This window comes from Rattus norvegicus, chromosome 2 (genome assembly GCF_021556685.1).
Source record: "Rattus norvegicus strain SHRSP/BbbUtx chromosome 2, alternate assembly SHRSP_T2T, whole genome shotgun sequence".
NCBI classification, from domain to species: domain Eukaryota; kingdom Metazoa; phylum Chordata; class Mammalia; order Rodentia; family Muridae; genus Rattus; species Rattus norvegicus.
The window spans coordinates 118,339,025-118,364,038 of record NC_141535.1 but is presented as its reverse complement, the minus strand read 5'-3'; the positions used below and the strand labels follow the sequence as shown (position 1 = coordinate 118,364,038).

At 44.3% G+C, this 25,014-nt stretch overlaps 1 protein-coding gene across 5 annotated transcripts in view; it reads right to left on the bottom strand.

Moving 5' to 3' along the window:
- The window catches only part of LOC103691527 (uncharacterized), a 618,188-nt gene that overhangs the window by 493,779 nt on the left and 99,395 nt on the right, over positions 1-25,014 (bottom strand). For 3 of the 5 annotated variants that reach the window (XR_015671560.1, XR_015671553.1, XR_015671550.1), the window contains exon 2: positions 24,286-24,351. The gene's annotated coding sequence lies outside the window, so the exon portion shown is untranslated. Of the gene's footprint in view, positions 1-24,285; positions 24,352-24,447; positions 24,752-25,014 lie in introns of those variants that run through there. The other 2 variants (XR_015671561.1, XR_015671551.1) reach the window with 2 other exon arrangements.

Below are 25,014 nucleotides of genomic sequence, written 5' to 3'. Positions count from 1 at the left end.
CCCTTTCAAGTTCCATGGCGACCAGGAAAGCAATAGCGTGGATAATGAAATACAGGAATTAATTCTTGGTTTCACTGAAGTCCTGGACCAAGGTGCCCTCTCTGACAGGAAGAGACGAACATTGGTGAACAACCTGGAATTCTCTCACACTGACCTGGCATAGCCATGTAAACGAACATTGGTGAACAACCTGGAATTCTCTCACACTGACCTGGCATAGCCATGTAAAGTGAAACAAAACAGCGAAAAGGACTACAATCGTTACACCCAGTCTGCCGCTGCAGGAGAAGACTGTCCTGTGATTCTTAGAATCACGGAAGGGCAACTCGACTGCCAATAAGACGTGCCAGGAGGTCCCTGAGGCACCTCTTGCATGGCTGACTCGCTCCATCCCAGCCACTGTCACATTCTGGCCATGGAGAAAGGAAGATGCCTTTACAGTCGACACCCACTTCAACACAGAGTGTGAGATCAAAGGGCTAGAGAGGCGTATTGCTTCCACCAACAGCAGCCACATCTGGACTACAATGCAGGCACCTGGATTATAAGGAAAACAGTTCAGACCCTTCATCTGATAAAATTCAAAAGCTAAATTGGGTCCGAAATGAAAACCTTTTTAAGTACAAAGGTGACGTTACCTAGCAAGGGAAGCCTCACTTGCTTAGGGAAATACGAAAGAGACAAAGAGTGGTTTCCCAGGCAAGCACATGGGGAAAAGTCCATTCAGAAGATTGCCACTCCGGGTTATGTGGGGTGAGGTGATGGCTCAGGTATGAGAGACAGGAACTCTGTATGCTTCCTGTGAGAACGGGAGGCAGAGATGGTCCCGTGACTCCACATACTTTGAACATCGTTGCAGTTTTAAAACCGGAAAACAGCCTTCCAGCTTCAAGTCTGAGCACCCACATGTAAACTTTTATGGAAGCCGGGGCCTGCCCGCCTTCCGTGTTCCTCTAGGGCACGGTCATATCATTTCACCTGAGAAAAGTCTTCCTTTGAGCCTAAACCCACCGTTTAATGTTAATACTAAGTAAAAACAGAGGGCAGGGTGCAGGTTGATGTCTACCGCAGGTGAGGGCGGGCCCAAGTTAGGCCAAGGCCATGATTGGACAGTAAAAAATAAGGCGGGGACAAAGCTTTTGTAAGGTGGGAGAAAAGGGGAAGGAAAAAGCAGATCCGGAAGGAGCGGGATGAACATGGCAGCAGATGTTAAGATTCTTCTCTGCACATAGGTACAGGTTGTTAGGAATATTTTTAAGTGATGGGTGTGTACAGGATTTTGTGTGGTCTAGATGAGCAAATTCTATCTTATCAATTGGATTAGAAAATATTGTGTGGTGTGTTCTTTCATGTGGTAATGAGCTCAAGAGAAGGTGCAGCGGTGGTAGGATGCACCAAGCCTGTCACGGAGTTGGGATGTGTATGCCTGGCATGGTAACAACCCACCAAGGGAACTGTGAGTGAAAGCAGCGTAGCAAGGTGCCACACTGGGACGGCTTGTGAACCGCCCTGGTAAGAGAGTACTTGGGGGCAGCGTGGAGTCACTGAGATAAAGGTGTCCCGCAGTGCCATGCAGCCCCACGGGTGCCAGCACGAGTGCAGGATAATAGTTATCAGTTTTTTAATATTTACAGCACGGTACGCATCTGCACTTCAGTTTCCCCTTGTGTCAGTTACTAAAGACAGCATCCTGCAGGAAGATAATAAACAGAGTCCTTTTTGGAGCTTGATTCCTTAGGCAGTGAGAACAGAGCAGCTCCTTCTCTATGTGGTCCTTTATCAAAGGGTTTCAGCTCCACTGGCAAATCTTGGGGTGGGGTGTGGGTGGAGGGGGTCACACACCTCTGGACATCATTATCTGCTTCCAGACCCGCAGTTCTGCAAGCCAGCAGCTTCTCTCACTACCCACCTGTCTTACTCCATTCTGGAAGCTGGAGCAGGAGGAACTCAGAGCAGGACAGAAGGAAATTTGTCTTGGTACCTTCGCTCGTGGTGTCACATTATGCCCAGGTGACTCTGTCCTGCCCATCGTTCTAGCGGCTCTGGTCATGGTTACTGGATTTGACTCAAAGATTCTCAAGATGCATTTCATAGGCATCAGACCCCTTAGGCTGCTCCATGAAAAGAAGACTACACAGTCAAATAACTACCAGAAGCACGATGTGTCCCCTTATCAGGTGTCTAACATCCATAACCTTATATAAAACCATGGAGGGAAAGAGAGAGGAGAAACTGCAGAATTCATTTAAATTCATTTAGTTCCCCATGTCCCGAGGCTAACGTGAGCATGCCCTTCTCTCCAGGATTCCATGTTGCATTAGAATTCTACAAAATTCTCTTTTATGCTTCTGAGCCTGAATCACTCAGGCCAGTAGATTGTAACCGAGGCCACACTTGGAATTTAGGAACAGCAATGGGGCTCAAATCAGGAAATGGAGTAAGAAGGACAAGATTCTGCCTAACCAAGACATTTTCCACTCCATTGGCTGGGTTGCAAATGTAAGAAAGGAGAATTATTAAAATGGATTTCAGAATACTTTTTAAGCAAGGGAGCCTGGTATTCTATGAAAAATTAGAAGTCCAGACATAAACACACACACACACACACACACACACACACACACATATATATATATATATGTATATATATATAGGGTGGGGGAGGGGAGAGGAGGGAGAGAGGGGGGAAGGGAAGGAGAGAGAGAGTGGTAGAGAAAGGGGAGGGAGGAAGAGAGAGGGGGTAGAGAAAGGGGAGGGGAGAGGAGAGAGAGAGAGAGAGAGAGAGAGATTGGGGCTAGAAACATTGCTTGCAGGGATTCTGTTCAGACTTCCATTCCTGTCAGGAGAACGACCTAAAGGTGCAGTACTCAGAACCCCCTTCTCAATCCCAGAACTGTTTGCAATGAATAACCTGAGCTTTGAGCTCTGAGCACAGTTCTCTGTCTGTGTGTACAGCTGAGGGTATTTTAAGGCTATTAGATGGTGAAATGGATGAGCAATGGTGATTTGGTTTGAAGTTTTATCCCTTTGGGACATTTTCAGAGTAGCATACGTCTTTAATAGGAGAGGTTTTTTTTTTTTTTTTTTAAATTATAGGAGCCAAAAATCTGTTCATTCTGCTAAGTGTTCAGTGACAGCATCCGCACACATCTAGGCCATCCCTGCTGCCATTAATCATCCCTATCTTCAGTCAAAGGCCCCAGATCTCCAGGATCAGAGCCAACCACTGGCCAACAATAATTTTAGAGTTGTCTCTCAAGCAGAGCACCACAAAGTCAAACCAATACGTTTTCAGAGAGGAAAGGCAGCACACTGTGTCCTTGAACCTGCTGTAGACATATGATCAAGGTCATCTGACATGAAATCACTCTTAGGGGAATAGCCCAAGCCTTGCAACAAAGGTGATCAGACTGATGATGATGATGATGATGGTGGTGGTGGTGGTGGTGGTGGTGGTGGTGATGATGACCTTTGTGGGAGAAGAATGTTCCCCAATACTAAATGCATGACTGTGTATGTCATGCTCTGGAATGGCCCTGCTCAGAACCTTCTGACCTCACTTATGGTCATATCCCATGTTTCTTGGAGACAATTCTGTTCACCTGACTGTTTGCTAAAGGTGAGGCATTTGAAAGAAATCTAGAGCTAATTATTCACTGGAAATGTGAACAGGATACATCTTACCTCAACTTCACCTAGGAGTATGGAGCAGGGGCTCTGAGGCTCTACGGTCTTGCACAGGGAATCCCCTCCCTTTCTTACCATGAAGAGATAGATCCTTGACTGGCCCCTGCCACAAAATATACTCAAGTCACCTCTCAGGGACTTCCTTGGGGAGGATGAACCCAGAACCAGCAGGGGTAAGTGATGGGAGTATGAGTCGACTTCCAGCCCAGAGGTTCTGCACAGAGCGCCAAGCCCCTGACCTCCTCGGACAACAGCCTGTGTGTGGTGCTGGGCTTTTACACCCACACCACAGAAGCAAGGAGAGACAAGAAGTCATGGGTACGGACACCCTAACTGGCAGAGGAGCAGGAAGCCAGGTCATCTGATACCTGCAGGCATCTGTTTGCTGTAGTCAGCACAAGTTTCCGTGCCAAAAGCCTGATTCCAGAACCTATTCCCTGACCAGTTGTTTCTTTATCAGAACATTGTCCTACCATGGCAAGCATCTGGAAGGGCTTTCCTGGAATCGTACCTAGGGCCACACAAAGAAGTTTCGACTGCCATTGACTGCCCCATCAATCTTTTACTGCCAGTCTCTCCCAGGATCCTCCTGACCCTGAGACCACTTAGAAGACTCACTTTAACTTCTCCTCTGTTTGGTAAGCAGCTTTCTTTACACAGTTTATTAGTCCTTATTCTACTCATGATTTTCCATGAAAAAGGAAGTAACTTATTCGTGAGTGGATTGACACTTTTAATACAGCCACTCCTCAAACTTAACGTAGGAAAAGGGAACTTTAAGTAGCCTTGATACACCATGGATGTTGCCTTGGCACTGGCCTCATGAGCACAGCTAGCTCTGGGTCCATGAGAATATCCCTAGCAGCACACACCCTAAGCCTCTGTCAGACCTACAGCAGCTCCCAGCTCTCCTAAGCCCCATGGTGCTCTAACTGCAGGTGTGAGCCTGTTGTTTGGGGGAAGCTCATGTCACCTGTCTTGTAGCATGTCTCCCGCCTGTGTTTACATCTATGAGTAAAGTAAATACACTTTCCTTTCACCACACTTGGGACAATCGCTTAAGGACAGGCCCTCCCTCAGACAACCTGGCTCTGTAGTCTCCTACCTGTTCACAAGATCCATTGACAACCTGGTTGCTCACACACACTCTCTTCTTTCTACCTGTGACAGAAGACCTGGGAATCATCCACTGCTTAAATTCCAACCCCTTTTGAATGTAATCACACCTGGGAACCGAGATAGTTCTGAAGCAGAGACACCAGTGTCAAGACTTCCTGACTCTGTTCCTCTAACCCGTCCAGGAGAAACTTCCCTAATGACCTCCAGAGAGCGGTGGGCCACCTCAGCCTGTGTATACTAATCTAAAGTCCACATTTTAGAGTTGAACTTGACTGGCTATTTACCTACCCACCATCCCTCCCTGCTCCACTGTATTCTTCCCTGTTGGCTTCCAACATTCAAACACCATACTCTACTAATTCTGCACCTATGTGGCACCCACACCAGCCCAGGTTCCCATTCTATCAGGGTCATCTCTCACCTATATGACTCAAGTCTCCTGGTCAGCTTTTGTTTTCTAGCCCCACCCTTGCTCTCACTATCTGTGGTGATCTTTCTAAAAGACAAATACATCTATGCCCCTCTTCCATTCAGAATACACAGGTCTCTGTGGGACAAAGATCTCATTCTTCATGAGGTCACACTGTCATGCTGTAGGCTTTTTGTCAACATCACTTCTCTTCATTCTCATCTCCCTGAATAGTCTGTGCTGAGTGTGTCACATTCTGTCGTCTCTGGGACTTCACATATACCCTTCCCAACTCAAAATATCCTCGGTCTTCACTCAGCCATTGTGTGTGTCAGTGTGAGCATCGCTTTTCCCAAGAAGGCTTCTCTGAGCCCTCCTCATGAACTTCCTGGCCTCGGTGGGTGTCCTATCCCTGTGTTCCTCCTTAATAGGAGCTAAAAGACCCTATAGAGCTCAACCCTCTGTGACAGGACTAGGCACTACCTGTATCTCTAACACCTTTTACCCCCAGCAGACTAAAGACATTTGCTCACTAGCTTGTCTCCCGTTTATGACAGATTATTTACATGAAATAATGTTCAATAAAAAAGTTTGGTGGGTTAATAGAGTTGGGGCCTCCCAGAGTTTCCTGTAATGATCATTGTAGCCTTGAATGCCAGGCTGGTTAGATTAGGTCTAAGCTCAGTATATTTCCAGATGCAGTTAGTCTGATGGTTAAGGATCTTCTTGTCATGTCCTTTGATAATTCACCTTTGGGACTACTGTAAGTCAGGTAGACACTGTGCTGAGGCTCTATGTTCTAGAAGATGTTGCCATTTGCAAAATCTTGGTAGAGAACTAAACAAATTGTCTATCTTGATTTTGCTAGTTATTCATAATTTGGGGATGGAGGTTTGCAATATTTTTTCTACTCTAAAGTGTACCCAACTTGAAAATTCCATGGAGAGCACAGAGCCATGAAACGACCTGGGTCAGTATGAGGTCTTCTCACTGAACTCTCTGCTTTATATAAAGGGCCGTGTAAGGGGGCTAGGTCAGTGAAATGCTTGCGGTGCATTGAGTTGAGATCCCCTTGTACCCACTTGAAAAGCCAGACACAGTATGCATTTATAATACTAGCCTTTGAGTGGCAGAGAGGGGAGATCCCTGGGCCATACTGACCAACCTGCCTGGCCAAATCAGTAGGCTCCAGGTGCCCTGAAAGACTGTCTCAAATCACAAGGTGGAGAGTGACTAAGAAAAGTACCTAGGCTTCACCTTCAGCCTTCACACACATGTACACACACACACACACACACACACACACACACACACCCCTCACAAGGGTCACTTAATAATATAACAAGCACAAGTCCCCTAAAATCCTGCAGGACACAGATTTGCCCTGATTTTTAGCTCTACTTGGCACAATTCAACACCAAGTCACTCTCTGGCTCTGTAAGGCTGAAGAGCAGAAACTGAATCGTGTAAAGTACTTATCAAGTAATTATGCTATTAAAATGACACCCATCAGTCAGTACACACATTGTCTTTGTCTCTGAATTCTTTGTCTTCTCTGTTTTATTAGTCAAAACACTATTTTCAGCACCATCCTTACGAACGAAGAAATCTATATTTAAATAATGTCATTAGACAGTAAGATAAGCCTGCAAGGGGGGATCAGAGAAGCCTGGGGGTGCACCCTGGCATCTGGCGAGGGGGCAGAGTGACAGGCTTTTGTGACAAAGATCCAAGCTTCATGCTTTCTAACTCAATTTCCCCAAGCAAAGCTAGGTACTCCTTGTTGCTCACAGTTCAAACCTGTGAAGAACAAACACGGGCAGGAAAGCACCGGCCATACCTGTGGAGCCAAATCACTCATATAATTGTTTAATTAACTGGAATTCTGAAGGTAACATATTCTCTCCAATGTAAATCAAAAATATTTAAAGTTCTTATTTCCAACCAAATGTGAATTTGGAGAGGTTTTAAGTATTTTTACAAGAAATAAAATAACTAAGAAAAATTTTAATTATACTTTTATATTGCTCAACCACACTGCTAAGTTAGTTAGAGTTAGAGGGATTCTGGAGGAGATGTGGGTAACAACACAAAGACACCATTTCTCTAGGGAAAAGAACCATGGCTACTGTGGTAGCCTGAATGTTTGGCCCATGGGAAGTGGCATTATTACGAGATGTGGTCTTGTTGAAGTGGGTGTGGCTTTGTTGAAGGAACTGTGCTCAAGCTCCACCCATTGTGGAAGAGAGCCTTTTCCTGACAGTGCCCTGGTTGCCTGGTTGATCAAGGTACAGAACTCTCAGCTCATCCTCCAGCACCAAGTCTGCCTATACAATGCCATACTTCCCACCATGATGATAATGGACTGAACCTCTGAAACTATAAGCCAGCCCCAATTAAATGTCTGCTCTTATAACAGTTGCCTTGGTCATCATGTCTCTTCACAGTAATGAACCCTAACTGAGACAGCGATGTTCAGAAATTATATATTGAGCATTCACAACCATCTGAAATGTCAGCACTCCTATAAGGACAGCTATTAGAAACATAAAAAGCAGGAGACTAGGATGAGGACTCAGTTAGTAAAGTGACAGACACACAGGAGAAGGACTAGACTTAGATCCCTAGCACCCACATAAGAAGCCAGGTGCCCATAATCCCATTACTGGAGAGGTTGAGGGAGGTGGAGCTCTGGAGCGCACTGGCAGCCTGTCTGCCAGATTAGCAACCCCAGGCTCAGTGAGAGACCCTGTCTTAAAACACATAGGTGGAAGCAACTGAGGATGCCTCCACAGGTATGTACACACATGTGGGCATGCCATAAACATGTACATAATCATAGACTACATACACACCAAAATGTGCAAAAGAGCAAAAACTAAGATTAAAAATGAAGGGAGAATTTTGGAGAGAAGTAACAAAAGGTAAGAAGTTTATTCAGCCCTGAGCTTCAGAAGAAAGAACATTGGTTTTTTTTTTTTTTTTACAATCCAAATAAGCAAAATGAGTCATAAAACATGTAAAATATGTGCACACTAACCTGTCCAGAAGACAATTTGTGAGTTTCTTAAAAGAAAAAATTCTACCTTGCTTCAGAAGTGAGGCTTATAACTATCAGGACAGATAAAGACCACAGATGAAAGCCCATCCAGTTTGCCCAAGAGGAAGCCACTAAAACCTTGGGGTCAGCGGGAGTTGAGTGCAGATTGCAAGAAGAAATTACTCAGCAGTGGGTCAAAGAGGAAGGTGGGGGAAGGTGGAGGTATGACAATGGATCAAGAATCTGCTGGAGCTGGGACAGATGGACAAGAAGGTCTTCTGTTGAAGAATGGGAAAAGGTTAATGGATTTGGGAGAAGTACAGTTAAAAAAGAAGGGAGAACTTTGGAGTAAAGTAACAAGGAAAAAGGAAGAAGTTTATTGAGCCCTGAGTTGTAGAAGAGAGAATGCTGGAAATGGGACAGCACAAACAAGGCAGGGTGGTGGTGGTAATAAGACAAAAGAAGAAGCAGTAAGAAATAAAGGGAACCTGAAAAGCTGGGAGTATGAACCAGATGTGGAGCACTTCCTAACATATATGTGAGTATGTGCTAGCTTCAGTCCTAAAAGAGACTGTGGAGGGTGGGGGTGGGACACATGCTGGAGAATCTGGACAATGATATCTTAAGCATTGGGGAAGGAAATAAAAACAAAATCTGCAAAGTTTCAAAAGTAGAGGATGCTGTGCTTGGTAGTGGGCTAACCAAAAGTAAGAGAAAACACTAGGATTGAATTATTGCACAGCATCACAAGTATGGGGGCTGAGTGCAAGGTGTACCTCCCGGGAGCAGCCTGGAGAGCACAGAAGGAGGCTGTGCAAGAAACCCTAGAATAGAGCCAGGGAGTACACACGGCATACAAGGTAAGCTAGTTCCATCATGAAAAGGAGGCTCACTGATCGTAAACAGGGGAGGGAGGGGGGTGTTGAACCTTCCTGGAGGGAGGAACAGAGATTAAATTTTCCTTAAACACACAATTGTTGAATTTAATTTACCCCAGGGAAAGTCATTTCAAAACAAGGGGAAATTTAATATGATTTTTCAAGGGTTTGCACTCTGATACAGTCTGCCCACATTCATGAGTGCTACACCCCACAATGGTGTGTAATTTCATCTGGCACTCCTAAGTACCCCCAACATTTCTCCAGCATGAGAGTTTCTACATACTACTCCTGTCCCACTTCTCTGACTTTATCCATCTTTCAATCTTAAGGCTTCCTTCAGAAACTCAGGCTGTGACAGGATCTGGCCCCTAAGGACGCCCAATCTTGCTTCATTATAAATTTCTGACAACCTGCTGCTTTCTTTTCCTTTTATTTTTTAATTTCTTTTGCTTTTCTTGTGTGTGCCATGTTTAAGTCCATGTTCACATGTATGTGTATATGCCATTGCACATGTACACACATATATGTAGAAGCCAGAGGTAGACTATGGTGGTTTGAATAAGAATGGTCCCCATAGGCTCCTATGTTTGAATGCTTAGGAATGTCATCAGGTAGTGGCAGTATTTGAAAGGATTAGAAGAATTAGGAGGTGTGTTAACATTGGAGGAAGTGTGTCCCTGGGGGTGGGCTTTGAGGGTTTAAAAGTCCATGCCACAACCAGAGTATCCCTCTGCCTACAGATCATGATATAACTCTCAGCTACTGCTCCAGTACCTGCCCACATTCTGTCATGCTCCCTGCCATGACCAAACCTCAATTTAATGTACCCAATTAAATGCTTTCTTTTAAAAGAGCTGCCTTAGTCCTGGTGTCTCTTCACAGCAATAGAACAGTGACCAAGACATCACTCACGGTCCACCTATACTCTTTTTTTTTTTTTAAAGACAGGCCGTCTCACTAAATCTCAACCTCACCGATTGGCTAGGTAACTAAAGAACAAGTCCCAGGACCTCCTTTCTCTACATCTCCAGCACTGAGATTACAAGTGTGCTGCTGTACCAAATGTCTTTACACGGTACTAGAGACAGAACTCAGAGTCTCACACTTGTGGAACAAGCACCTTACTAGCAGTTACCTCTCTAATCCTGGCCTTGAGCTCACTGTAGCTGAGGATTAGTATAAACATCCATTGCTCTCTCTTTCCTGACTTTGGACGGAATGCGATGAGATGCTCCAAGTCCTGCCACTTGACTTCCTCAGCAGGGTGGACATTACTTTGAACCATGAGCCGAAAGGAACCCATTCTCTCTTACGTTGTTTTTATCCTGGGTGCTTTTTTTCTAAACACAGGATGCTGTGTGTTCATAAGCCACTGTGCACCTCTCTAGTGGTCCTTACACATGTACAGGCAGATGATCTTTATAAGAACCACTGGAAACTTGCTATTTTGTAGATAAAGACTTTTAAGTGCCTTCCATCTTTTCCTGAACACAAATTCACTTGAGGCTTTAAAATATTCAAAATACTCAAATAATATTTAAACATGTGCAATAGCAAACACAACTCCTCTCCTTGCTCTCCACACACCTTTGCCAGCTCTGATGGTTTGTATGTGTTTGGCATAGGGAGTGGCACTATTAGGGACTGTGCCCTGTTGGAGTAGGTGTGTCACTGTGTGTGTGAGCTTTAAGACCCTCAGCCTAGCTGCCTGGAAGTCAGTCTTCTCCTAGCAGCCTTTGGATGAAGATGTAGAACTCTCAGCTCCTCCTGCACCATGTCTGCCTGGATGCTGCCATTCTCCTGCCTTGATGATAATGGACTGAACCTCTGAACCTGTAAGCTAGCCCCAATTAAACGTTGTCCTTACAGTGTTGCATTGGTCATGGTGTCTGTCCGCAGCAGTAAAATCCTAACTAAGACAGCAGCCTACCAAGGCAAGCTAAGTCTACTCTGACCACAGCCTCTCCTCTGGCTCTCCAGGCACTCTCATGCACACCCCAGTCACTCAGTCACTGGGTGGATGGAACCTTAGGCTCTGGCCTGTTAACTCCTTAAGCTAACACCTCCAGTGACACCCACCTGGGAAATGCTGGTCAAGTTCCTTAAACAGCACTGCCTCACATTGGAACATAGCTCCTGCCTGCTCCAAAATCTGCTGATTAGGAACTAAGTCTTGGTCTTCTAAGCTTGTTTGCTTTGATTTTGTTTGTTTGGTTTGAGTGTGGTGTGTGTGTGTGTGTGTGTGTGTGTGTGTCTGTGTGTGTGTCTGTGTGTCTGTGTGTGTGTGTCTGTGTGTCTGTGTGTCTGTGTGTATGAATGTGTATGTTCAAGTGAAGGTGTGTGTATTTATGTGAATATGTATGTGTATTCATGAGCCCACCCATGTGTGCTTCTGGAGCAAAGGTCCAGAGAATCGCTCATACCTCTAGAAACCTAGCCCTGTGCTGGATTCTTTCTGCCCATCATCTTAAAGTCTGGCAGAAACATTACAGTGCAGACTAAACATGCTCTCTTCAGTCCTTGCTTTCTGATCTGACAGGTCTCTATTTTGGTGCCTCTTCCTCTCCACATTCAGTCATGCACATAAGCCTGCTCAGCTCTCCCAGTCTCTCTACAACCTCAAATTGGGGCCTTTGACCACATTTCCCTACAGCAGTGAGAAAACATGTCTGCTCACAGCTTAACACCTAGCAGCAAGCGGGTGTCTTTGATTTTGACCAAATTCTTAGCTGCTAAAATTCATGACATTGTGTGGGTCTTCTGTTTGACAGCAAGTAATCTAAATACCAATTCACAATCTAAATACAAAGTAACAATCTAAGTGCCAATTCGGTTTAAATACAAAGTAACAATCTAAGTGCCAATTTGGTTTAAATACAAAGGATCAACCTAAGGCAACACAAGGTAAGACAAAGCCTTCCTTGGCTAGGTAAGAGCCTACAGTGATGGCTTGTCCTATTTGTCTTTTAGCCCATCGACAGCTCCCTAACTTTCCTAACCCTTTCTTTTGCCTTTAGATTTTCCACTTAGGGCCAGGAATATGGCTCAGTGAATAAAAACACTTGCCATGTGAGTCTGAAAACCTGAGTCCCAACAGCAGAGCACACAGTAAAAGGGAGAAACCTGACTACAAATAGTTGTAAACATGCACACACACATACACACCCATACTACAACACACACTTAGACATACACACACACTCTCTCACACATACATACATTCTCCCACACTCACATACAGATTGACATACTAACACACAAACAACCATAAACAGAATGATGACAAATTACATTAAATGTTATGTTCTTCTCCCTCTACAGCTTTACCTTTTAACATCGTGACCTTGGCTATGTATCTGATAGTAATCTAATGACCTGGGTCTATTCTAAATTGCTCATGCTTTTTACAGACTATGAACTAAAAGGTATATTCACATTCCAAACTCAATCAAGTGCAAAAGCAAAGCATGCATGTGAGTCTTTATCTTGATTTTCCATGTGGAATGATACTGTCATTTCTGCTGAAACTTAGAGTACAATTATCTGTTTTTTAAGACACACACACACACTAACATTTATTTAGCTTTAAACATATGCCAACCATCTTATATAATTATTTAATAGTTATTATCATCATCATTATCATCATTGCTTTCCAGAAGAGGAAAGGAAAGCCTGAAGAGTTTATTTCACTTGTTCAAGGCCATTGTGAGCCAATCTACAACACCAATATTTATTTGTTTACTTCTTTGCTTTTCTTAACTAATTTTTAAAACCTCCTACATCACTACTATATTTATATCAACTCCACCCTTTACTTTCCCCCTCCAGCTCCTTCACTGATCTTCCCTCTCAAATTCATGAATCGTTCATCTTTAATTCCTGTTACGTGTACACACAGAGAGAGAAACACACACACACACACACACACACACACACACACACACACACACACACTACTGAGTTCTCTCGGTGCTGTTCGAGAAAATAATCACCTTTTAGCTCTCTTCCTCTGCTACCTTGCCCCCAGCGACTGAGATCTATTTACATTTGAACGTGTCCCTTCTATCTCCTCCTCCTTAACTCCCCCATCAGCATCTGGTCCACATCAATTACAATTTTCTCATTTCACTGAAGATGCATGCTGGCGCCTCTAACATTGTCTCTGTGGCAAAACCTCAGCCCCTTTCAGGCCCCTCTTTACACTTTTTCTTTAGTAATATGTAAATCTTTATCTATCTGTCTATCTCGCTATCTATCTCTCATCAACCATCTATCTATCAGCTATCTGTTCTCCCTAAGTATGTCTTCCTGTGTGATCTCCCTTCTCAGGTACATCTGAAGCAGGATAAAAAGGCAGAAAATGATGGGGCACAGGAAGGGAAAGGAGCCCTCACCTGGGGTCTGGCTGTGGCCTTTGGCCAGCTGTGAAGCATCATTCATCAAGTGCCTCTGGCCTTTTTCCCTTCCCAGCTGGAAGCCTGCAATTTTCTAGGAATCTCACCAGAAACCTAATTTACAGAGAGAGTTTCCTAACCCTCTTTTGCAGCCCTGGTGGCTCCTGGTTTCACCTTATCAGATTCAAGGCATATCAGAAAAACCTCTTCTCCTACTTCTGAAAATGAAAATGAAAGGAGAAAAAGGTTTCTTAGCAACCTTTCGAGATGTAACCTGAGAGATGCCAAAATTATATACACAGCTAGTACTAAGACAGTTCATCACCAGAATCTCTTGAAGAACCTGTCCAGGCTGTTGGGTGTGTCTTCGTTTCTGGGACTCTCTTAGAGAAGTCCACAGCTGCGCTCCTGGATGTGGGTGTGTCTTTCTTTGTGAATGCCTCTTTCTCTTAACCTTCAGGCTTTAAACCTCCCTTTAAATTATCTATAAGGGGGGGCTGGAGATATGGCTCAGTGGTTAAGAGAAGTCGGTGCTCTTAACCTGAGGTTAAGGTCCTGAGTTCAAATCCCAGCAACCACATGGTGGCTCACAACCATCTGTAATGAGATCTGATGCCCTCTTCTGGTGTGTCTGAGGACAGCTACAGTGTGCTCATATATAATAAATAAATAAAATATTTTTAAAAAATTATCTATAAGAAAATCTCCAACTCTGCTTTCTACTGGCTAGTCTTGAAATTCATTTCTGTCAAAGCCACAAATCCCAGTTTGGCCCGAGTTTGAAGTCCCCAAAAGATTAGAAGAAGCCTTCAGACCACTGGGAGTGACAATAGGAGCTGGGTGTCTGTCCCTTTACCTCTGATACCTTCCTCTATTCCAGACTTGTTCACATACTTCTCTGGGAGCTCCTTGAGATCAGAGGCCCTATGTTTGCTTATGACATAACCAACACTAGATAAAGCTCTGATGCAATGGCGAGCTGGCCTTTGGTCTTTCCTCCCAGCACCACCACCTCAATGGGCCTCGAAGTCCCTTCCGCTGACTGTGTCTTGCTGCCCAGAAGTGCTTTCATGGACTGTCTTCTCCACAAAGTTCTGGTTTGGTTGCTAAGCTCTTTTTCTTGACACAGATCTCTGACTCATACTACTACTACAACAACAACTTCTTCTTCTTCTTCTTCTTCTTCTTCTTCTTCTTCTTCTTCTTCTTCTTCTTCTTCTTCTTCTTCTTCTTTTCTCTTGTTCACAAACCTTCCAATTGCTTGTGGAATTAAACCAGGACTGGAGGCTGCCTACACAACTAAGAGCTCCTGTTGCCCTTGCAGTGGATGGATCCAAGGTGGATTGCTAGAAGCCATGCCAGTTGGCTCACAGTAGCCTGTAACTCCAGCTCCCGGGAACTTGATGCCATCTTCTGGCCTCTATGTGCCATCTACACATAGATATATACATTCTTGCACATAATTAAAAGTTGAATAAGTATTTTTTAAGCAAAAACAAGGCCAGTGAGGTGACTTAGTGCAGGGGCTCTCAACTTGTTGGTCGGGACCCCTTTGGTGGTCAAATGACCCTTTCACAGGAGTTGTATATCAGATATCCCACATATCAGATATTTACATTCATAATAATAACAAAATCCTAGTTGTGAAGTAGCAATGAAAATAATTTTATGGTTGAGAGGGTCGCCACAACCTGAGGTACTATATTAAAGGGTTGCAGCATTGGCAAGGTTGAGAGCCACTGGCTTACTAGATAAAAGCACTTGAGTCCAATGACCTGAGCTTAATCCATAGAGCACAGCTCCTGGGAGAACCAACTCTTACTCCCTTGAGTTACCTTCTGATCCACACAGGAATTCCATGGCTTGCATGTTGCCAAAAAATAAATAAATTAAATAAATAAATATCAAGTAAAATAAGTTTTTAAGCCAGAAATTTAAGTCCCCCCAGTAAAACAAGTTGAACATCTCCTTCCAGATCTTTTATCACAGTTACCTAATAACCCAACATCCAACACGGCACCATACAGCCAACTACATTCTGAGCTTCAACTCTCTGCTGCCTCGTGAGTTCCTTTCGTTTGGGAAAGTTATCCATGACATCATTCCCAACCCAACATTTACTCCTCATACTTCTGTTCATGCTACTTTGATGAACTGAATCATTTCTAGCTTGCTAACATTAGAGACAACCTCATTGAATACCCAAGATCTAACCCAAGACTATGTGTTCTTTAGCTCACATTCCACTTCATAATATATTTCAATTTTAAACCTTTATACTTTCCCATTGCCTCAACACACCTGTATATAGGCTAGAAGTCCCCAGTCTTGATGGCCTTGCTTTGAATTGACCTTCCCAATGACAGCCAAATATACCAACTAAGTTCTCTCTCACTTACTTATGTACCGCACCCTGAATTACTCTCTCTCAGTTCCCTACCTACGGTGTTAAACTGGCTCCCTTGGACACGGACACACACACACACACACACACACACACACACACACACACACACGCATGTATGTGAATAACTGTTGGGTTAGAGCAATGACTGAAGTTAACTTGGTTTTCCTGAGCCTCTTCTAGGTGTCCTCTTGTAGCTACCCCAGACTGTCTCATGAAAGAACATTAAAGGTATTAAAACACCTTGTCTGTGCCAGCTAACGAAGGCAAACTCATGAAACTAAAAGGCTCTGTACAGCAAGAGAGGCAGTTAACCAAGTGGATATAGCCTGCAGAATGGGAGGAAATCCTTGCTAGCTGGAATTGGACAGAGGATTAATATCTAAAATACACAAAGAATTTAGATAACTAAATAAGAAAGCAAACATCCCAACTAGTAAATGAGCTAATGAAGTGAATAGACAATTCTCAAAAGACAAAATGTAAATGGTCAATAAACGCAAGGAAAGTGCTCGGCCTCCAACCTTCTGAGAAACGTGCACCAAATCTGTACTGAGACTTTCTTACCCCAGGTGGAATAGCGATCATTGCAAAAACAAAACAAAAACAAACAAAACCCCCAAATGCTAGTGGAAGGACAACATAAATGCCATGTAGCTCCATTTAAGGACCAGGCCTAATTTTTAAAAAGGCTGTAAGACACCAGTTCCAGGGACAGACTATAAAATCCAGAACAAGATCATAAAACCCCCTCCCAAAGAACATCGCTGGGATAACCACAAAAATGGGGAACTATCTTATCTCAGAATGACCCTTCTGTGCTGGGCAGTCCTAGTTCATCATATGGTTAAACATTCATGACATAGGAATGCAGACCACTGACCACCTGTGACTCTCCCCCCAGATGCACCCTGAAATTTTAGATTACCTAATCCTTCTAGATAGTCCCCCAGTTCCCTATAAGAAGGCCTGTGTGCCTTTGTCTAGGGTTGCCATGTGAAGGCTGACCCCCGCATGCTGGTTGTTTCTGCAGAATAAATGCTCTTTGTTTTTGCATACTACCTAAGTCTGGGATCTTTCAGTGATTTTCGAGCCCTTACAGTAAGAGGATAGATGTGGGCATAGGGGCCATTTTACTCTGCTAGAGGAAATATAAACTACTCTGACCTTCATGAAAATCTGTGTAAAGATTCAAAATTCCCAAGCTAAATCTCCCAGTGATTCAGCTGTACAGCTCCTGAGTATTTACCTCAAAGACTCCAGGTCAGCATATTACAGAGATGTATGCACATCAATGTCTACTGCAGAACGACTATAACAGCTAAAACATGGAACCAATGTAGGTGCCCAACAGCAGACATGGGTAAGGAAACGGTGGTTCACATACACAATGGGATTTTTTTCAACCAAAAATAAGAATGAAGTCATGTTATTTGCAGGGAAATGTATGCGACTAGAGACAGTTGTATTTAAGTGAACTTAGTGTCAGACAAATATTGTATGTTTTCTCTCATATGTAGTTTCTAGATTCTACATAGATACATAAAATTATATAAGTATATTTGACATGAAAGTAAAGCAAAACTTCTAGGGGACCCTAGTAGGCTAACAGGAGGGAGTGGGGAGGGGCTAACAAGAGGGAATGGGGAGGGGCTAACAGGAGGCAGTGGGGAGGGATTAATGGCAGGAAATGGGGAGGAGTTAACAAAAGGCAATAGGGGGGCTAACAGGAAAGAGTGGGAAGGAGCTAACTGGAGGCAGTGGGGAGGAAAAGGAGGATAAGGCACACTAAAGGAATACAATCATGTACAATACATGTTTTATGAAAATGACCTTAAGTAACACAGTATCATGTATGGTTAATGAAAATGTGCAATAAATGAAACAAAATAACAAATAGGGTTCCCTTCATCCAATTTTTAAAACAAACAAACAAAAAAAAAAAACCTCTCCCTTGGTTTCTCAGTTCTACCCTGGCTCTGAGTTTTCCTCCTTTTCCCTAGCAAAGCTCCGTAGAATGATCATTAGGAAGGCTCTTCTCTGTCCACTCCCCTCAACCACTCACATTGAGGTGAAAAATGCTTTTTGCCTATTTTAACGTATATGTGAGCCATCTTTGGGCTCCCTAGATCCTCTTTAAATGAATATACAAAATCTCATCACTCTCCTAATACCAAATGCATCCTAAGATGCCTACACCTCTCTCAGAGCCTTCTAAGTGGTGAGGATGACTGACCCAGGAAGCAATCCATGATGAGCATGTAGGGTCCTCGCTTACACTCCCTCAGTCATTAAAACAATGGCATTTTTGCGCTTTTCCCAAAATGCACAATTATGTTTCTATACTAAATATATCAAGGGAGTTTTGAAATTATAAATAGAAACCCAATGATCCCCACAGCCAGAATTGAGTGGCTGTCTCATCCCATGACTCTCCCTCGTGGTGGATAATCCAGGCTCCAACTCACCAAAGCAATGTGCCTCTCCAAAATTGTATGACTTCAGGTTACAAAGACTTTCTGTCCCCTAAAAGCACAGACTGGATACTAAATAAACACCTTTAAAGCCTCAGAATGAGTGACTTACTTTAAAACTTTGTGTTCACAGCTCTCCCTTTCTCTCCCCATTCCTCCCTCTGTCCCTATAACCCTTGGTTCATCTTGTCTCACTGCCCAGATGGCGGGTTGTATTACCCCTACAGACAGCTGGGGTTTCTTGGAAAACCATAAATGTTATTTGTTCAGGGTCTAAGGTATAGCTCAGTGCTTGTCATGAATAAAACCCTGGGGTTTGGTCCCCTGCACTGCATAAACCAGGCATGATGTGCATGATTCGAGAGCTAGAGGAAGGAGCTTAGGAGTACAAGGTCATCCTCAGCTAACATAGCAAGTTTGAGGCTAACCTGTGCTACATGGGAGCCTCTATCCAACAAAAAAGAGTGACTTGCAGGAGAGAGAGTTCAGTGGTTAAGATTATCATTCCTGCAAAGGGCATGGGTTCGATTCCCAGCACCTGATATAGTGGCTCATACCACTTGTAATTCCACGCTCAAGTGATCCAATTCCTTCTCTGTGGGCAGCCAGGTATGTGCAAGCCCCACAGAAATACAAGCAGTCGAAACAGCCATACACCTACAATAAATAATAATTCATTTTTAAAAAATTAAAAGACAGTGATTTTTTTTCCCATTTTTAAAATGACTAGGAGGTTATAAAAAGTGATTTTTCTCTTTGGCCACACCTAACAACCCCCAAAAAGAGGGGGGTGAGATTGTGTTATAGATGTTATTTATAAAATGTAGACGGCCAAGCACTTGCTATGTGTCTAAGGAAGTTTATATCTAGAAAGATGTCAGTTCCCTAGGAGGTCAGAGGGGCACGTGATCCCTTCAGGCTCTGGGTCTGGGTTTTCAGCACTGCAAAGCTGTGCTTAGATCTTCATCTAAGGGTGTCCCGCTGGCTCCACCTTAAAGCTGTCAGGACAGTGCCTAGCCTTCCCTCTCTTCATAACAATAACAACTGAGAGTCTGCAAGTCATTATGTTCATGGTTCTAAGTGCCCCGTAGTCTAGCATGTATACTCAATACCAACTCTGTCGGCAGCTATCTTACTGGGAGGAAAGGCGCCTCCAGCTCTGACCTGGCTCACAGCACTGTGGAAGGAGTCTGCCATCAGCAATGGGCATTGAGGTTGAGCCTTCAGTATGACAACCCGAGCAATGTCGTCAGCATGTGGAGGATGTTCTTGACATCATCTCCTAGAAGACCCATAGTGGTCGACAATCAAGTTCAAGGCTCTCTAAACCACATAACACCAAGTATTTAAACCAAAGGCAGAAGCAAAGGACTTAAAAGAAAATCTATACAGAAAATGCTGTACTGTGCAACTACCGCCTCATGGCAGATGTCACAACTACTCTGCGTTGATCTTGAAGATGCAGCTGCCATCTCTCAAGGCCTCCCAGCCATCTTCTATTCCTAGATATGACCTCTGGCATAAGCCTGCCTTTGCTTGTTTAGTGTGCATATTTCGAGTATCACTTCTCATGGCCACAGGAATGAAATCTGTAAGATATGCACAGGCAAGTAAGACACAGTGGGCTGCTTCTTGGCAAGTTGGTTTTCCTTTATTTTCTTCCCATGTTCTAACTGTTCTTGCCCCACCTGAGCTTTCTGCTCAGATCTAGTCTTTAAGAACTTGATCTTAGCCCCATGTACACTAATGCTTTTATAAGTCATTCGGTTTGGTTTGGGTTTGGGTTTTAACCTTTGATTCAGTCACTACAGCAACTAGAGACAATGGAACCTCTGAGCAACACTGTTGGAGAGATAGTCCCTGTATCCTGTTTAAAGTCCTGCTGAAGAATATGCTTTCAGGGCAGTGTCTAAAAGACCCATGTGCTTTTCCTTCAAGGAAAATGGGTGGTGGGCTTGTCTGTATCCACACAGGATGGTCATTGCCACGAAGCAGGATAGGAACTGTTGCCATACAGGATTTAGGGGTTAAGCTGAGCTTGGCGCTGGACTAAGGCATGTTTAGTTCTGGGTGCTGAGACAAACTGGACTACTCCTGTGTGCTGCCACGTGAGTGGGTTAAAGATGGAGACAGAAGAGGGGGGTCCAGAAGCAGAGCCTGACACCTGGGAGAGCTGAGTGGACTGTGAAGAAAGGGTTAAAAGGAAGACCTCTGTTGCTAACCAGCTAAGAAAGTGCTCTGAAACCCAGGGGTGCTCAAGAAAGTTTGATGAACTGTGCAAAGTAAATCCTCCCCTCCCGTAGGAACATCTCCACTGAGTGCTCTTTCATCCGGAAAGCAGATTCACTTTTACAAATTCAGAGGAGAACTGAGGTCTGTGGCTCTGAACTGTCTTGTGACAAAAACTAGAAAGAGGGTGTGGTTCTAGTGCGTGTTGTCAACTTGAATGGATCTGGAATTAACTTAGAAACAGCCCCTTGACTACACTGATAGAGCTACGGAGACTCCTCTACGGTGGATGGCGGCATTCCCTGGATAGGATCCTGGACTGGATCACAAAACAGAGCTTGGCAGTAGCCTGTGCTGACCCTTCTCAGCTTTCCAGCACTGGACACAGCATGACCAGCTCCCTCAAGCTCCCACTGCCATGCTTTCCCTGCCCATACTGAGCATAAATAAACCCTTTCTCCCTTAAACCAGGGGGGTTTATCACAGTACCAGAAAACAAACTAAGACAGAAGATATGCATGCACAAGGCAGGAGAGGAGCCCCAGACATCTGTGTTACCACAAAGGTTACTTAGGCATGAGCAGAGCATAGGCCTTTGTTTAGTCAGTACACCCTTCCGATGCCCGTATGATCAGACGTCAGTGCAGACTCCCTCTGACCTTGCTTTCCCCTCTGTGAGTCCGTGGCTTTAAACCTGAGAGTGAGCAGCATCGTGAATGACGTACTTTCTGTGTGGGATGACAGGGTTTCCCACTTTTGTTTCTGCCACAGTAAACACGGAGTCAAAAGAACCTTGTCTCAAAAAAAATTAATACGTGACCTTTTTATGTATGTGGCTCCTTTGTCCCTGAGTCTTAGACCTAATTATTTACAGCTGCTACGTCAAAACCCATGCAGAAGGTGGGGCTACAAGAGAATGTATGTTCTGAATTGGATCATCCATCTTTCCACTACAGTTTTAATGCATGGTGGCAGTTGGTGCTTTTCCCTCCAGAGTCATGACGTCACTGGACCAATCTTAGTGTTGATCAGAACTCGAGTGTGCTTTGTTCTCACTGCCGTCAGAACCCGATGCCTCTGGATTTGTAGTGATGTCCATGTCTGAGAAAACCCATTGCTCATCATCACCACATAAGGTGATTGGACCGATCATGTTTCCAAGGAGAGGTCGCCTCTCACATCTTCCCAGAGGCGTCCCATCTGATACCTAAACAGAGTGAGGGTCTACCAATGTGACAGTGACCAGCCCAGAGCAGCGCCCACAGAGCCTAGAGTTAAGACTAGGCAGTCCCTTTTCTGAACCCTGAGAACAAAGCAAGCTCTCCACCCACCCGTAGGGCAGCTTGGGGACCATCAGAACCTCAGGGCACAGACCCTGACATGCCTGGAAAGGTAAAGTCCAGCTCCAACCTCCTCCTCTTCCCTCCCCTCCCCCTCCCCTTCCTCCTTCTCCTCCTCATCCTCATCTTCATCCTCCTCCTCTGCTCAGGTCGGACAAGTCCCTACAGAACACTGGAAAAGTTTGGTGGCATTTCTAGGCAGAGAGCAGCCTTGGGTCTTGACAAAAGGCCCCAGCAGCCCTCACAAGCAGGCAGGACACCAAAACCTGCAAACAAGTCTCAGACACATCAACGCCTCTCAGAACTCTCACCTTTCCCTCTTCCTGTAACTTTTGAGGGTACCACATAGATCTTAGGTTCCTAAGATCCATGGATTAGCTGATTGGTGGTTGCTTTGACTTTACAAAATATAAAATATGTAGTGTACCTGTTGTTATGTCAAAGAATAGGAGGCTTGCAAGCCAGAAATGCAGTGATCCAGGTGACCTGGTCACTACTCAGGGATTAACCAGCTCTTTAGGTCCCCAGCACACAGACACCAGTCTTACAGAACACTGTTTAAACCAGATGGAAGAGGGAATTCTCACCGCTTTACTAACAAGAGCCATCAAAAAGTCTCAAATTTTTAAGCAGACAGTTAATCGTCCATAGGCTGAACAGTTAAGCCCTAAGGGCTTTCTGGTCTGATAACGCATTTCTAATACTTTCTTTGCAGAGACACTTCACAGAACATAAAGTATGTCCATCCCAGTAGAAGCACTCACAGGTAAGCTCTGAGAAAACTTACCAAAAATAAACTATTGATTATACACGAACAAGACCAGCAAACAGCACACATAATCACTGCTGAGGGTCAGCAATGATGAGTGTCCACAGTGTACAGCATCACTTCCAGATACTGACAGTGTTAGCACATAGAGCACCACACCACCTCACGGAGATAGACTACCACACACGCTGACCTGCTCTTCCTCCTGCCCTAAGCCCTGTCCCCCATGTTTCAGTCTCTTTCTCTAGAAACTGTTATAAATCAGAGTGAAAACCCCTTGAAGCTGCAATACCAGCACAAAGCAGTACCCCAGTGCCACCCTCATGGTAGCTTGCCAGACATGCTGTTCTCAAGTCAGGCATTAGGAGGCAGTAATTGCTCAAAACCACAAGGCAGAGATGTGCCTTTAGGAAGTTGAGAAAAAGAACCCATCGGAGTGTGGAAAACAGACCTGTCTGAGACAAACTTCTGGGAATTCAGATTCCATGGGACAAACAGCCAGAGGAACAGGGCTTGTCCCTCATCAAGACTCCTGTGAGACCACCTGAGTCCTGTCTTCTACATTTCACCATCTCTGTTTAAAAAAACAGCAGACCTCCAGCCAGGAGTCTAAAGGGTTAAACAGTTCTTAAAGCCCCTGACCTCACTGCTGTTGTTTTGCTCTTGGCTCTGGAAATGGGAAGGTTGCCTCTGTGGGGTTCTGCCGCCCCCCCCCTTAGAAATGTGGTCTTCAACATAAATACTTCTCCTGCCACCCTGAGACACCAAAACAGGCTGTGCTCATTGGCTTCATTGTGGCTAGCTACCTCTCAAACTTAAAATAACACTGTGGCTACTCGCAGGTGCCAATGTTCCGTTTGCCCTTTTAAGATTACCTGTGTGTGGCATCCGCTCTAATCCAAAGTATAATGTTTCAGGTAACAGATCTGTCTGACTTTCAGGAAGTTAAAAAAATGGCACTCCTCACTCTCTCAAACAGGAAACTACATTTGTTATTTTAATTATAGTTCATTGAAATATTTAAATGACGACATTGCGCTTAAGTCACCTTTAAAACAGTTTGGTTTTTAGCAGCAAAACAACTCTTGCCTCTCTCTGGATGTTTATTGTGAAGAAATATGCTCGCATAATTTATAATACAGTTTTACTTCATGCATAGATGAAGAGAAATCATCGTGACTGTAAATTAAAACTGCAATGCACAAGGGGTGCTCGGCACACAGAATCACCTCAGAGCTAGAGCCTGTGATGATCACATTGTGTATTAGACTGCTAAGCTAGCATGCATATGTTCCATGCTCTTCAACGCTCACCATCACACAGAACACAAGAGGAAGCAGCAGTGAGAGCACTGACTGTCACCAGTAAAGAACAGACTGTCAACCAGAATTCACATCAAACAACGCAAAAAATGGCAGGAATTCCCCTTCCCTTCAAGGCATACACGGTTATTTCGAACTCTTCCAACAAGCGACCCTCAGCTCTGTTGCGACGAACCCTGAACAGGCATGGAAGAAAACAGCACATATTACTCACTGTTCTTAAGACATCTATCCACATCCTTCCGGTTCCAAGGGGTGAAGAGGGGTGGTGCGAAGAAATCTAGCAGGCAAAAAGAAGAGGAAAGTAAGTGTTATTCGACGGGAAATTCACATCCCCCGGTTCTCTCGAGGTAGTTCCCACAAGATCCCAGCACACCGTAGAGAAAGGAGAAAGTTGAAGAATCATCACAGCCTCGTTCTTTACAATCACGCAGAGCTCCAAACTTTTCCAGCCAGGCTGCTCAGTCTTCCTGGACAGCAAGACATCCAACTTCAGCCCCAACTGGAGACGACTGAATCCACAGAACCACGGTAACTTCAACACCGGGTCCACAGCTCCCGCTTCAATCCCACTCTCCATTCACTTTTTCCCTTCCTCGGGAAAGCTCATAGATCTGTTCTCCGTGCCCCCCTAGTCAGGCCTGGCTTTGAAATGCATTTCAATCTCTCCACACAGACTGCTTTCATTGCATTTAGAGTCCCACTAAGGCCCAGCTTTAAAAGCTACGGATTCTTTTTTTCTTTAGCCTTCCTCACAAAGGAAGGGTATTTTGTAAATTACCAGCTCGTTCAGATCAACAAAAGGTACTTTCATAGAAAGCCCCATTTCATTTTGCTCAAATTTGATTACAAGGATGGAGAAAAGGGAAGGAAGTCAAAAAGAAAACCCCAGATGGCTTTTCCATTCATCGCGGTGAATGAGCTTTATCTCTGCCTTTTGAAA